Below are 12,343 nucleotides of genomic sequence, written 5' to 3' on the forward strand. Positions count from 1 at the left end.
GTGTATAGTGCTGCTCTACATAACAGTAGATATAATAGTCTAATGACCTTTCTGAGCCAGCTGTAAAGTCAAAGAAAATGTGTTAAATTCAGGCTGGCTGCAGAGATCATTAAGGGGTTTGTGACTTCACCCATTTCATTGCCAGAAAGTGTCTCTGGCATTGTCTCATAGAATGTTTCTCTTGACTCATGTCAAACCAGATAACAAATGCTGGTCTCAAAAGACCTGAACTTTTGTAAAATCCAAGTGCTCCAATTGTGAATGTGTAAACTGATCTGTAATCTGTCAAGCGTAAAATGTACTACTGGGAAAAATACATTTTCATAATCTGAGAAAATGTGATGATGGATCGAAAGTGGCAACATCTAATCCAAGAGCTGTTGTATCTTTGTGTCCCTCCTTCCTCTCCCTGCCCTCTCTACCCACTGAATTCTGAGCCTCATGTGAAACACAGGAATTACAATTTTAAGTGAAATGGGATTTCTGCTCTAATTTGCAATATTCTCTCCTAGCAAGAAATACTTACCTTCTAAAATAGAAACTTTGTAGAGGAGAGAACAATTTTTTCAGGATTGGTGTACAGGAATATTTTTCCTCAGGCTTCCCTACTGAAATTACTTCAGAGTCATTATCTGTACCTTTGCTAGCTGCATAAAAGTTATATATAGGTGGCATGGATGAACATAGTCATTACTGCCAAGGAAAGTGGTCACTAATGAAATAAATGGCCCTTGATGGTAAAACTGAAACATGACCTTTTGTTTTCAGTTTCCTGAATCTTGTTGCTGCTATGTCAACAAATTGTTTTGCTCCTTTTTAACTGTATATCTAGAAGCTGTAGGGGTGTGAGAGCCTGCAGTTATTAGTCAAGGTGACAGAAAAAACTTAAAGTGTTCTTCATGTCCAAATGTGAGAGACAGGACAAAACTATAATCTGTCGATGTTCTGTGGAATCGTTCACTGTGGGTTTTTTTTTTCCCCACTGATTTTCAACTAAATTAACAAAACAACCCCCATTCTGTGTCTGCTGAATTTGCCCCTGCACTTGTTCTTCAAACTGGTAAAACACAACCATGTTTGAGTGATTAGTGTATGATTTGACATCTTTTTTTCCCCCCTCACTTCTTTTCCTCTCCAGCAGATGCCTTTAAAAAAAAAAAAAGTCTTCTAAGTGGGTGAATTTAGGAGAATCTCTCAGAATTCAGTGGAATTATACAGACAGCTTCTTTCTGTACCTTTGGGTCAGGACAGAAGAGTGTCATAACTTAGCAGCTATTCTTCCCTTGATACACATATGTAAGCCCTATTAGTGTTAATGCCTTTTTGAAATGCTTCCCTCATATATTCAGTATCTACTATTGTGTCCAAACTCTGAAGTCTTATGACTTGCATGGCATGTGATTGTCTCTAGAGCTTAATAGAAAGTTGGATTTAATCTCATAGTTCATCTTTTGAGCAGTAAAACTGTAAGAAAGATAAAATGTTGTAACGTGAAGCTTTTATCTGAGACCTGTGAGCAAATAGTTTTTTTTCCAGGTCCAGGGAAAAGACTGGGGTTTTTTGTTGTTTTTTTCATCTTCCTTTTGTCTTGTCCAGTCAGACTATGAATGTAAGATGTAGTTACAGGGGCTGTATAGTCTAGAGGTGTTCTTTTGCAGAAGAGTAGTACAATATTGTATTGTCAAGGAAATGTGATTTTTGGAACCCAGTAAAGCCATCCTGCGCTTCATTTTCAACTGCCTTGTGAAGAGGGAACTGGGTTTTTGAGAGGCAAAACATGAATTTTCTTTAGGACTGGTATTTTTCTCTTCGTTTTACTTGGCTGTACAAACCTCTGAGCATCCCAATCTAACATTGCTATTCCTGCTCTAACTGTAAAATCAGTAACATTTTTATTAAAGCCAGGTGTCTGGAAGATGGAACTCCTGCTAGTTCAGTGTGTTTATTTGCATTAGTGCTGGTTGTGGTGCTCTGAAATGGAGTAATGGAGGAGCTGGGTGGGTTCTGCATTCTGGACGCTGAAAAGAAGTCACAGAATCAATGAGGTTGGAAAAGACTTCTGAGATCCAACACCACGAGTGAACCAGACCTTGGCACTGAGTGCCACTCTTTCCTTCAACAGTCATGGTGCATTTATGTGTTGGTTTTTTCTTTTTTTTAAATTACGTTACTGATATGGTTGTGTTTACAGAAAGTCATGACAAAAGTTGGTTGCTATTGGTCCTTTTCCCTCTTTGTTTTATAATTTATGGAGTGCAGCAATGGAAGCTTGCTTATTAGTGGAGCAGTCTGTGGAATCTTTATAATAAGCCTTGATTACGACTGAACTTCAGTGATATGCAGAGAGACTGTTTAAATATGTACTGAACTGCCTTGTTTTGCTTAAGGAAGGAACACATCGACATTAAATTGCATTAAAGGAGGAGGGAGATTTATATGGGTGATAATGAGGTTGCCACTGGGAAATACATGAAATATTGAAATGATCATAATATCAATGTTGTTTGTTTTTTGTAATAAGAACGCTTCCTGTTTACTGATGGATAACAAAGGCCATTGTTGGTTGTCCAGTGTTTTGTAGTATAGCAGAAGTGCCACCACAAATGCCCTGCTTAGGAGTCATGAGTCTTCATGAAACAGACCTTGCTGGATACAAGGACATTGATTTTAACATTTTAGGCCAATATTTTGTTTCTCTAAGTAAGAAAAATATTTCCTAAGTATCATCATGCTTCGAAATATGTTCTACTTTGCTGCAGTGTCAGGAAAATGCATCTTCTATTTATATTTACAATTTGCATCATTGCAAATGATCTGTTTTCTGTTTCAAGGAGTGGTATTATAAAATGTGATGTATCCCTCTTTTGCAGAGAATTAGTGTAGAGGCCAGATGGAAAATATGCCTTCGTGACAAAGTCTCTACAAAGCTGATCCCATCTTGGCTTTAAGGTAAATGAAAAAACCTCTTCTAACTTTTCTTTTCATCATGGTTATTATTCAGCTTGGAAGAAATGTGAGGATATTGTGTACTCAGAATAAAGAATAAGGATTCAAGTTGCAAAACTTAAAATTTAGTTAAAATAAAGTGTAAGCATAAGCCAGTAATTTGAGTATGGCTTCAGTAATTAAAAGAAATGACAGACAGTGGCGTGAATGCTTATGTGTCTTACATACTGCCTTGGTAACTGTCTGGTTTTGTCTGCAAATTGAATATGCATATGAAGGAGAGATCATTCTAATTGAATGGAAAATATGAAATTAAAAAGGCAACAAAGTATAAATAATTGAAAATCAGGTTGCAGCTCTGAGATTCTGTATGTTGGGAGCTCAGTTGCAAACAAAATTGGTAGAATGGTAATTCACATTTTTCTTCCTCTTAATTTTCCTTTCATGGTACCATACTCCTGGTATAGGGAGCAAGGCAGTGAAAATGATGAAGGGGTAATTAAATATCTGTAGGAAAGTAAGAGCCAAACCAGAGACTAATTTTCAGCACTCTACAGCTTTCATTATATATGTATATGCTTTGATTCCTCATGTATATGGAAAATGTATCCTCTAACTGCATATTTTTAGCCTTTCTCCTTCAGAATTGTTTAACTTGCTGTAGCAAGCTTGTTTTGTTTGGGAAACCATTGCAGAAAATAATTATTTAAAAAAAAAACTTTATGAATAGTTAGTTACCTGTGAGTACAGCTAAGTATTCTTAATCTCAACTAAGTGTCCTTTATCGTGGTTGTACCTGATTTGAATGTTTATCATGTCTTGTTCCTTCATTGAAATAATTCAGAATGGGTAATTTTCAGTGTTTGGAGCGTCTTGATTCTACATGCCCTGCTGTGTCTGTGGATGAAGGCAGCAGTGTACCCAAAAATCTTTATTTTCAAGCAAAACTTGCCCCAAATTTAACCAATGCATGTAGACATCACAGAAACCATCACTTCATATGCCAGTACTGGGGTTGTGATACTGGCACAAGCCATAGACCCATGTCCCAGGAGCACAATAAATTGGAAATATCCTCTGTCAAAATTTGTTGAGTTGTGTATTTGGTTTAAAGGCCCAGGATTTGCCCTTAAATGTCAGATGCTTCTGGAACCAAATGAGATTCAGTAGTTGTTGGTTATCTGGTGGCAGCAAAAGGTGATGCAAGAGAGGACTTCAGCTGAAAGAGCTGTGTCCTCCCCTCTGTGCTCAGCATGGCCCTGCCACTTGCCCTGTGCCCTGCCACTTCCTCATGGTGAATGCCATTCTTCTGGGTTTAAAAAAATTCTCATCTGTTGTTTTTTTGGGGTTGTTTTTAGAAATTCAAAGGGCATTTTTTTGTCAGCATGAGGTCATCGTCTAATAATATTAGATGTCCATTAATGTCAGCTTTTAACAGAACCCTCTTCCTAATGCAGCCATACCTTGCAATCCTGCTGTACCTTTCACTACAAAGCAATTATCTGAGTTGTGTGAATTGGCTAAAACCTATCAGCTCAGAATGTTGCTTCTGCTTGGAAAAAAAGTCATGTTGTTTAACTTCCCCCTCCCCTTCATCCATCTCTGAGAGTGGGAGCCTGTGTGAGGGAGAAAAGAAAGGGAGCCTGATGGTGCCTAATGGCTGATGAATAAAGCCAAGGATACAGGAACAGTTGCCTGGCAACCTGGGAGGATGGGCTGAGGTCCCTCGTCACTGCACAGGAGTTGACACTGGCTCATCTCTTGAGCTTATGAAGAAGGATTTCTGAGGGTTTGCACACTTTATCCTCAATGTGTATCGTGGCTGGGTTAGATTTGTATCTTATGTGTTTTGTCTCTGTGTATTTCACACTTCTGAAAAGAAACACAAGAGGAAGAGAAGCAAATCAAGCGTTTTACTTCAAGGAAGAAAACATGTGCTTCCTGTCCCATGCATTATTGTGCTTTTAAGATGAGAGCCATGTCTAGGAAGAGATTTGTCTAAAATTGAGAGCTCTTCTACCTAATTCCATGTAAAGTTCTGTTTTCTTAGTCTGAGAGCCCTCTGAAAATTATCATTAGTGCTAAAAGATAATGAGCTGGAGTTTGTGTTGTAATTGCAGCCCTGAGAAGAAGCTTTTTTGTGGTTAAACACAGCTCTGAAGTGACACATCTGCTTTGTTTCCCTTCTTACACAGAAATAATGTCAGGCTGAGAACACACTGAGGACTCTGACAGACTTGACCTTGTACAAGTTCTTCTTAAACAATTCAAATGGATTTTGAACACAGGTGTCAGCACCAGGGTGGGATCTCTCTTTGTGCTGTAGTAGGGTTGTACTAGGTGATGTTTCCTTAGGAATGTGGTGTTAATTTGGTATTCCCTGGAAGACTTTTGGGAAAGTGGACATTATCCCATGAATGTTGTTGTCATCAAGTGAATATTGATCCAGTAACTATTTTTCTTTTATATGGAGATAATTATTAAGGAAAAATGTGCAACTGGCTTGCAGAGGCTGCATAATCCAGTGTGTTTTGAATATTTCAAGTAATTTTCGTTGCTCTTTTGTTTCTCAGAAACAAGTTTGGTGCCTAATGATGAGGTCAAAGCTGTAGGAAACAGGTCGGGTTCTTGTTTTGAACTGTTGGACAAAAGATCTACCTGGCATTTTTTTGCCCATTTCTCACACCAGGCAAAAGTGAGGTTAAAGTGTGTCTATATCTACAGCTGTATCATCTTGGGGATTCTTAAACAAAAAAAAATCAAGCCCCTCTCTCTTACTAGTAAGAACAATTGTCATTTGTCAAATTCTTGCTTCCCTTTTTTCTTGTTGAGTACAAGCTTTTTGTTAATAGTTGTTCTTACAGCTGAAACTGTAGAGCATTTTGGCATAGTGTGTAACCTGACCAGCTGTCAAAAAACACTGTTTGCATGGAAATGTATTGATGGAATTTGCAAAAAAAATCCATTTAATTTACTGCAGGCTTTGTAATTATCAGACTTGGAATAATAATCTGATTTTTATCAGCATTTTCATCTATTTTTTTTTTTTCTGTGCAATCCATTCTCCCTCTGTGTACTCAAGCAAACACACAGAGGCCAGGCAGCAGCAGCCAGCTGTGTGGAACTGCTTCCTCGTTATTGGAGATCCTCAGAAAATCAGGTGAAAGGTTTGAAAAGTTTCAGTTTGGACAGCCAGAGCCTTGAGGCCAGTGTCATTAACAAAATGGGCTTTCTCCTTCCTTCTCTTGCAAGCTACAGTGTCTGACTTACTATTTATCTTTTTAATGGTTTATACTTGTATTACAAGCCCTGAGTTTGCTACAGGGTATTGAGAAATGTTTCGTAGCTCATGATGATTCATGGGAAAGTTTGGGTAAACTGTTCTGGACTGGTAACTTGTATTCTTTAGGGCAACCTTGGTCTGGGGCAAGATTGCTCTTTCTCATCATCTGCACGTGTAATTGTCTGTGGATAGAACTGTATTAACCCAAATTTAACCACTAGCATTGAGGGACCTGCAACTGCACTGGTGTTACAGAAATTTTGGACCCAAAGCGTCTAAGCTGTCCTTTAATCTGCTGTATCAATGAAGGAAAATATTAAAATTTTAGGATGAATCTGTGTTCATGTCTAAGGTGTCCAAACTGCAGGCTGCTTACTTCCCTATAGCAGATTCTAAGATAGCAGAATACCTTAAAAATACTTATAATTGAACCAAGAAAATAAGTAAGCTTTATTTTTTAAACTGTGGCCAGTTTGTATTACTCTGTCTGTACAATGCATTTCTGTTGAAAAAAGCATAGCCAATGTCTGTAATGTTACCAGAAATGTTATTTTATTTGCAATTCAAATGGAATAATTTTAAACTTTAAATCATTGTTGTCCAGCTTTAGTAAGGAATGTGAATGGAGTATATGAAATGCTTTCAGCATTCTGTTGAAATGCCTGTTGCTGTCTTAGGAAATTTCAGTATTACTGATCTGTTAAAACATTGGTTGGATTGAAATGTTAGTTAGGGAAACTTACAGTATGGTGCTTTAAATCAGCCAGTTTTGACACTTCCACCTTACTTTTGGAAGGATCTTAATCTTCTTTTACTGACCCATATTGTAGTAATTTCTGTTGGGCTGCTTCATTTCTTACAGAGCTGAAACCCAGAAAGTCATGGAAAGTTCAACCCAGAGCAGACAAGAATTAAAAAAATTTTTTTCTTTTTTTGTGCGTACCATGAGCACTGTCTGAAAGTGAGATTCTAATTTCTTTTCTTAAATATGGACACAAAATTAGCTTCTCATCCTTCAATTTTGCTTCTGTGCTGTTTTGTGTTACATGATATCCTGTCCATTTGAGATATGGAGACAATTTATTGGTTAAAGCATATGATCCAACAGGAGAAAAAGGGTCATAGCTGATGCATTTTAGATCAAATTTCCTATGTCGCTTCTGTATTTAAAAAATCCATGTGAAAATATAGGAAGCAATGCAATAACTGCATACAAGTAAGTACCAAGCCAACAGCTGTGTTTTCTAAGAGTACAGCGCTGCAACTAGAATTGGGAAAAATAAAACTTTATTGTGGATTTGGGGAGAAATGGAAAACAGTGCTAATCTAAAAATAATTTGTCTTTTTTTCCCACTCAGTTGGGGAGAATAAGATTTTGCTGCCTTTACTCTCTCTGGAAAAATAGAGCTCCTTCTGTTTTTTAGCAGTACTGCAAAGCTGATTCAGAGATGCAAACAACAATGAAGAGTGTTATTCCATGCTAGAAAGGCTTTGTGTGGGGAGTTTCTTACGGTAAATAATTGATCTAACAGCTAGTTTGGAAAAAAGGAGGAATTTATTCAGTCTGGAGCACAACTCGGATGCAGATTTTGTGCTGGGCCAGAACCTCGGGCTGGCTTTGTGCAGTCCCAGTGCCTGCCCGTCTGATCTTGCAGGCTGGTTGTTAAAAACCAGTGAGATGTGCTTTGCTGCAGACGGAGGAGCTGAGCTGCATCTGCAGGGGGCTGTGAGCAGGTGTGGTGTGCGAGGCTGTCACCCAGAGCAGGAGATGGGCTGAGCCTGGGCTGAGCTGAACCCGTGCCCTGCACGCAGCAGCTGGGGCAGGGAGCCTGTGCTCGCCTTGCAGCCTGCCAGCAGCAGGGAAAGCTTCTTGTTCCCCTGTGTGTGCCCCTGTGGGGGCTGATTAACATTTTTTAGGCAGTAGGAAGCAGAGATGGAGCAGGAAATACTGGAGGCCTTCTTGCTGGGAAGCTTCTTGTTCCCCTGTGGGTGTCCCTGCAGGGGCTGATTAACATTTTTTAGCAGTAGGAAGCAGAGATGGAGCAGGAAATACTGGAGGCCTTCTTGCTGGGGTGATGCCATGATGATTTTTTTTGCCTTTTATATATACCTCTATGTCTTCTCAGTACCCTTAGCATGCATACTTCGATGCCATGATGACTTTTTGCCTTTTCTTTTATATATACCTCTATGTCTTCTCAGTCCCCTTAGCATGCATACTTGTAATTCCCTAAATCTGATATTTTCGCATAGTCCTGGTATTCTGTTAGGCCAGAAGACCAAACATCCCAAAGACCTCACAGATGGAGGCCAGAAAACCCTAATCTGTCTTAAAAAACCGATGTCCCCTCCAAAACACATCCTAGGATTAAACCCATCTAGGGGAGCGTACTTTGGGATAGGGAGATGTCATGCTATTCATTCAAACCTTTCATTAGGGCATCTTTGTTAGATGAGCTAATTTGCAAGATCTATAAAATTGTGTCCGTGATCTACCATGTGTGTGCATTTCAGTCTGTTCCACCTTGGTGAACTGTTAAACCATAAAAATCCTTATTAAACACCCAGGTAAAAACTCTTCATCCCTTAACTGCGTCTGGCTCTTAATTTTAGAATCAAAGCAAAGGATTCAGTGGGGCTAGTGAAGGGAATGGCTTACCGGAGCTTTGTCAGGAGACAACCACACCTAGCACAAGAGGGCAGCAAGTCTGCTGGCTAGGAAAGTCATGTGGGAATATCAGCCCAGAGGCTTTTCTGCTCAGTTTGTGCCCTCATTTGTCCACAGATGTGACAAAAGTATTTGTCAGAGACCCTGTTTAGCCTGGTGGATGATGTGTCAGGGCAGAGTTTGGTTGCTTTGCTCCATTTTAGAAGGATTCAGGCTCTGCTTGATGGGGTGTGTGGATTGCAGGAGCTGCCTCTCCTGCTGTACTGGGCAGTCCCACACTGTGAGGTCCTTTGTAGCATATTATTGTTTCTCTGTAGGATATACAGAGATATATATATCTTTATATGTATGTGTGTGTTTTACAGCTCTCTTGTTGTAGCATTCTTTAGTGATTGAAGATTCACTCGTAAGTTTCTTCCTGGCTCTTCTGTATTTGCTGGGGTAAAAGATATTTCAGCATTCAAGTCTTCGTTGGCTTGAAAATCCATCTCCATATTAAATCACTGTATTTCATATAGTAAATGTGTTATAAAAGCTTACATATGTGCCTGGAATGCAAGCTGACCTACTTAAACTACAGCCCTTCCCAGCTGTGCTAGATGGATCTAGACATGTGTGTTCATCTTGCCAAAATCTAAGCCCTTCTTTGAAGAGGTGCTTTTTCTAAAAGAGTAAGAATAAAATGGGGATTTTTTTTTTCTATGTAGAAATCAGCTTTGATTTCCTGTATTAGGTTTCTAGACTTTGTGCTTCCTAATGTGATCTTAGAATAGTAAGATTTACTTCTTAGTTGTGCAAGATGGAGTTAGTATTAGCATTTATAACGTGAGCTCTCTTGCTGACAAACTTTCTTCATTCCCTCGCTCTTCCATTCTCCTTAAGCTTCTTACTTTTGTCATGCAATTTTTCCTTTGCTTTCAATTATAACTACAAGATTCATCAAAAGTAGGGGTGCTAGAAATAAATTGTGAAGAGATTTTTAAGTCAAACAAACAGCATCTTTAAAAAGCTCTGATTTAATTCAACTGTTTTCCTAAATAATCAAGCGGATCAAAGGGCAGGGAAGTTTTTATTACATTTTGTATACTTTGCATTGCTATCATTTATAGCCCCAGATTAAAAGGTACCATCTTCTGTGCACCAGACCTTCATAGGAGTTTAATGAATATAGGAGTTTGTTGAATACAGAAAAGACCAAATTAGAAGGAAACAGGAGAAACTAATCCTTTTTTCTACCTTCTGCAAACCAACTTCACAGTAATGTGTCTGCAGCTTTGGCTTCTGTGCACTCATCCTTCGGCTGCTGAAGTCTGAAGCTGCTGAAGCTTGAGTTGTTATTTATTTTCTGTAGACCTATATTTTCATTAACTAGGAAGTATAAAACATTAAAAGTGAATCAGGAGGCCATTGCTGATTTTGATTGCTAACTTTTTTTTTTTTGAGGTTTGGTTGCTAATGCTCTGGGAGTGAAAACTGAGGAGCAGGAACTGATTAGAAAATAGAATTTAAAGGAGCTTTAAAAATTGCATTTTGACAAAGCACCTGTTTTCTGTGGAGGCAAAAATACTTCTATAAGGAAAGTGGTCTTGTTTCAGCCTTCCAGATCAGGATTTTGAGAGGGAAGAAGGAGAAGGGTTGAGTTTTCTTATGGTCATAAAAGGTAAAACAGGTCACATTGTGTTGCATTTGTCAATCATGTCACGACTGTTAAGTCTCAGAGAGACAGAACAATTACCCATAATTCAGGTATTGTGGAAATAATGTATGCATTGTTAACAAAACAACAAAAAATAATGAATCCTTCTTTTTCTGCATACTAATAAATTCCCTTGGCATGTGATTTTCTCACTCAGCAAGGGATTAGGAAGAGCTTGAAGAGCATGTCAGTCATTTTGCTGGATATGCTTTTGAAAAGGGAGACTGCTCCTCTGTGCAACCATCCCCCAGCAAAGTGGCCAAAGGGGGAAAACACCTTCTCTGGGGTCTGGAAGACCTAACTCTTAATTCTCTTCAGTCCACATCAGTGAGTTGCAGGTCAGAGTGGTTCTTGTGGAGCCTTTTCTGTTCTCTTTAGTAATTACCTGTTATTAATGCTTAGAAATAAATGGAAACAAACATATTTTTTTTCTTACTAAGTTCCAAAGAGATGATGTTTGCATCTCTGTTAAGTTTTATACCACGGCATCCTTGTAACTGGTGGAAAAGTGAATAGCACAATTAGAGTTGGAAATAAAGCTTGGGCAGGACGAGCAATGATGGAGTAAGTCTTTCCTGGGCCCTGCTCAGTGCTGTCTGTGCAAAATTCACTCTTTTTCTTTAGTGCATCATTTGCATAGACATTGAAAACCTTTTTCACTGTGGGTTTTGAGACTGGTTATCCTTTCTTTTGTGTTTAATCTATTTTAATTGTGGAAGAACATATTTTTCCCCTCCCATCTCCTGTTTTAATTGAGGTTGTAGCCTAAACAACTGCTTGTAATTTAAAGGCAAAACCAAATAATGCTGCTCCTTTTGTACCATTTTTCATGAGATAAATGAAATAGCCACATTTCTCTTAAAAACAAACAAATAGCCAGCACTAACATCAAGGAAACCCAAGCACCAACAATATACAAACATCAGAATCTGTGCCTGTCTGGTTTAGTGAGGCAGGCAGGATTGGCACTGTCCCTTTGCTCCCAGCACTCCTGCCATTGTTGAAGGTGAAATATTTGTTATTATTATCTTGTCAAAACTGTCAGCCCATGGTGCCAGACAGGTGATCACTGCAAGAAACTTTATTGGCTGCTTCTGTCCTGTGATACACTTTAAAACACATGGTTATCAAGGAGCAAGTGTTCACAGAGCCTGGATCGGAGTCATCTTAGCAATTGTGTAAAAGAACTCTGCATAGTCACAGTTCCTATGTTTCAGTTCTAGATATTATTTTTATTATCTCTGCAATTTCATATGTAAAAATTGTGTCTCATTATTCACACTTTGGAAATACTGGGATAATATTCTTTAGAAAAAACCAAACCAAACCCCAAAATGTGTATTTCTGTTCCCTTTGTAGAGCATCTAGTGTAACAAAGCATGTTACCAGTAAAGAGTGACAGCAGCAGTGTTAGCTGTTGGTGATATTGCTTTGTTTGCATTGATTCTATAAAATAACAATATTCTTGAGTAAAAGTGAGAGTCCTGAAAGCCTTTGGGCCAGCACACAGAGGAAACCTTTGATTTTCTGAAGGCTTTCAGTTGTGAGGGCCTCTAGCTTTGCAGACCTGCTCTAGGAAGCTTGTGACAAAATTAATATTCCAATTCTCAGCACTTTTGGTGGGGTGTGCTCTTGTTTCCAGTGACATGGAATTTAGGCTTACAGTCATCCATGGTGTCAGCAGGATGATGCAGTGATCTGCTTGCCATGGCTTCATGCACAGCATGACTGAATTTTCTCTTTTCAGCCC

The 12,343-nt window shown here is 38.8% G+C and overlaps 1 protein-coding gene across 6 annotated transcripts in view; it reads left to right on the forward strand.

The window, feature by feature from the left end:
• NAALADL2 (N-acetylated alpha-linked acidic dipeptidase like 2) overlaps positions 1-12,343 on the forward strand; it is a 413,787-nt gene that overhangs the window by 98,975 nt on the left and 302,469 nt on the right. For 5 of the 6 annotated variants that reach the window (XM_039713916.1, XM_039713917.1, XM_039713918.1 and 2 more), the window contains exon 3: positions 2,871-2,949. The gene's annotated coding sequence lies outside the window, so the exon portion shown is untranslated. Of the gene's footprint in view, positions 1-2,870; positions 2,950-6,028; positions 6,107-12,343 lie in introns of all 6 variants that reach the window. The other variant, XM_039713919.1, reaches the window with a different exon arrangement.

This window comes from Passer montanus, unplaced genomic scaffold (genome assembly GCF_014805655.1).
Source record: "Passer montanus isolate IOZ18808 unplaced genomic scaffold, ASM1480565v1 scaffold29, whole genome shotgun sequence".
Classification (NCBI taxonomy): Eukaryota; Metazoa; Chordata; class Aves; order Passeriformes; family Passeridae; genus Passer; species Passer montanus.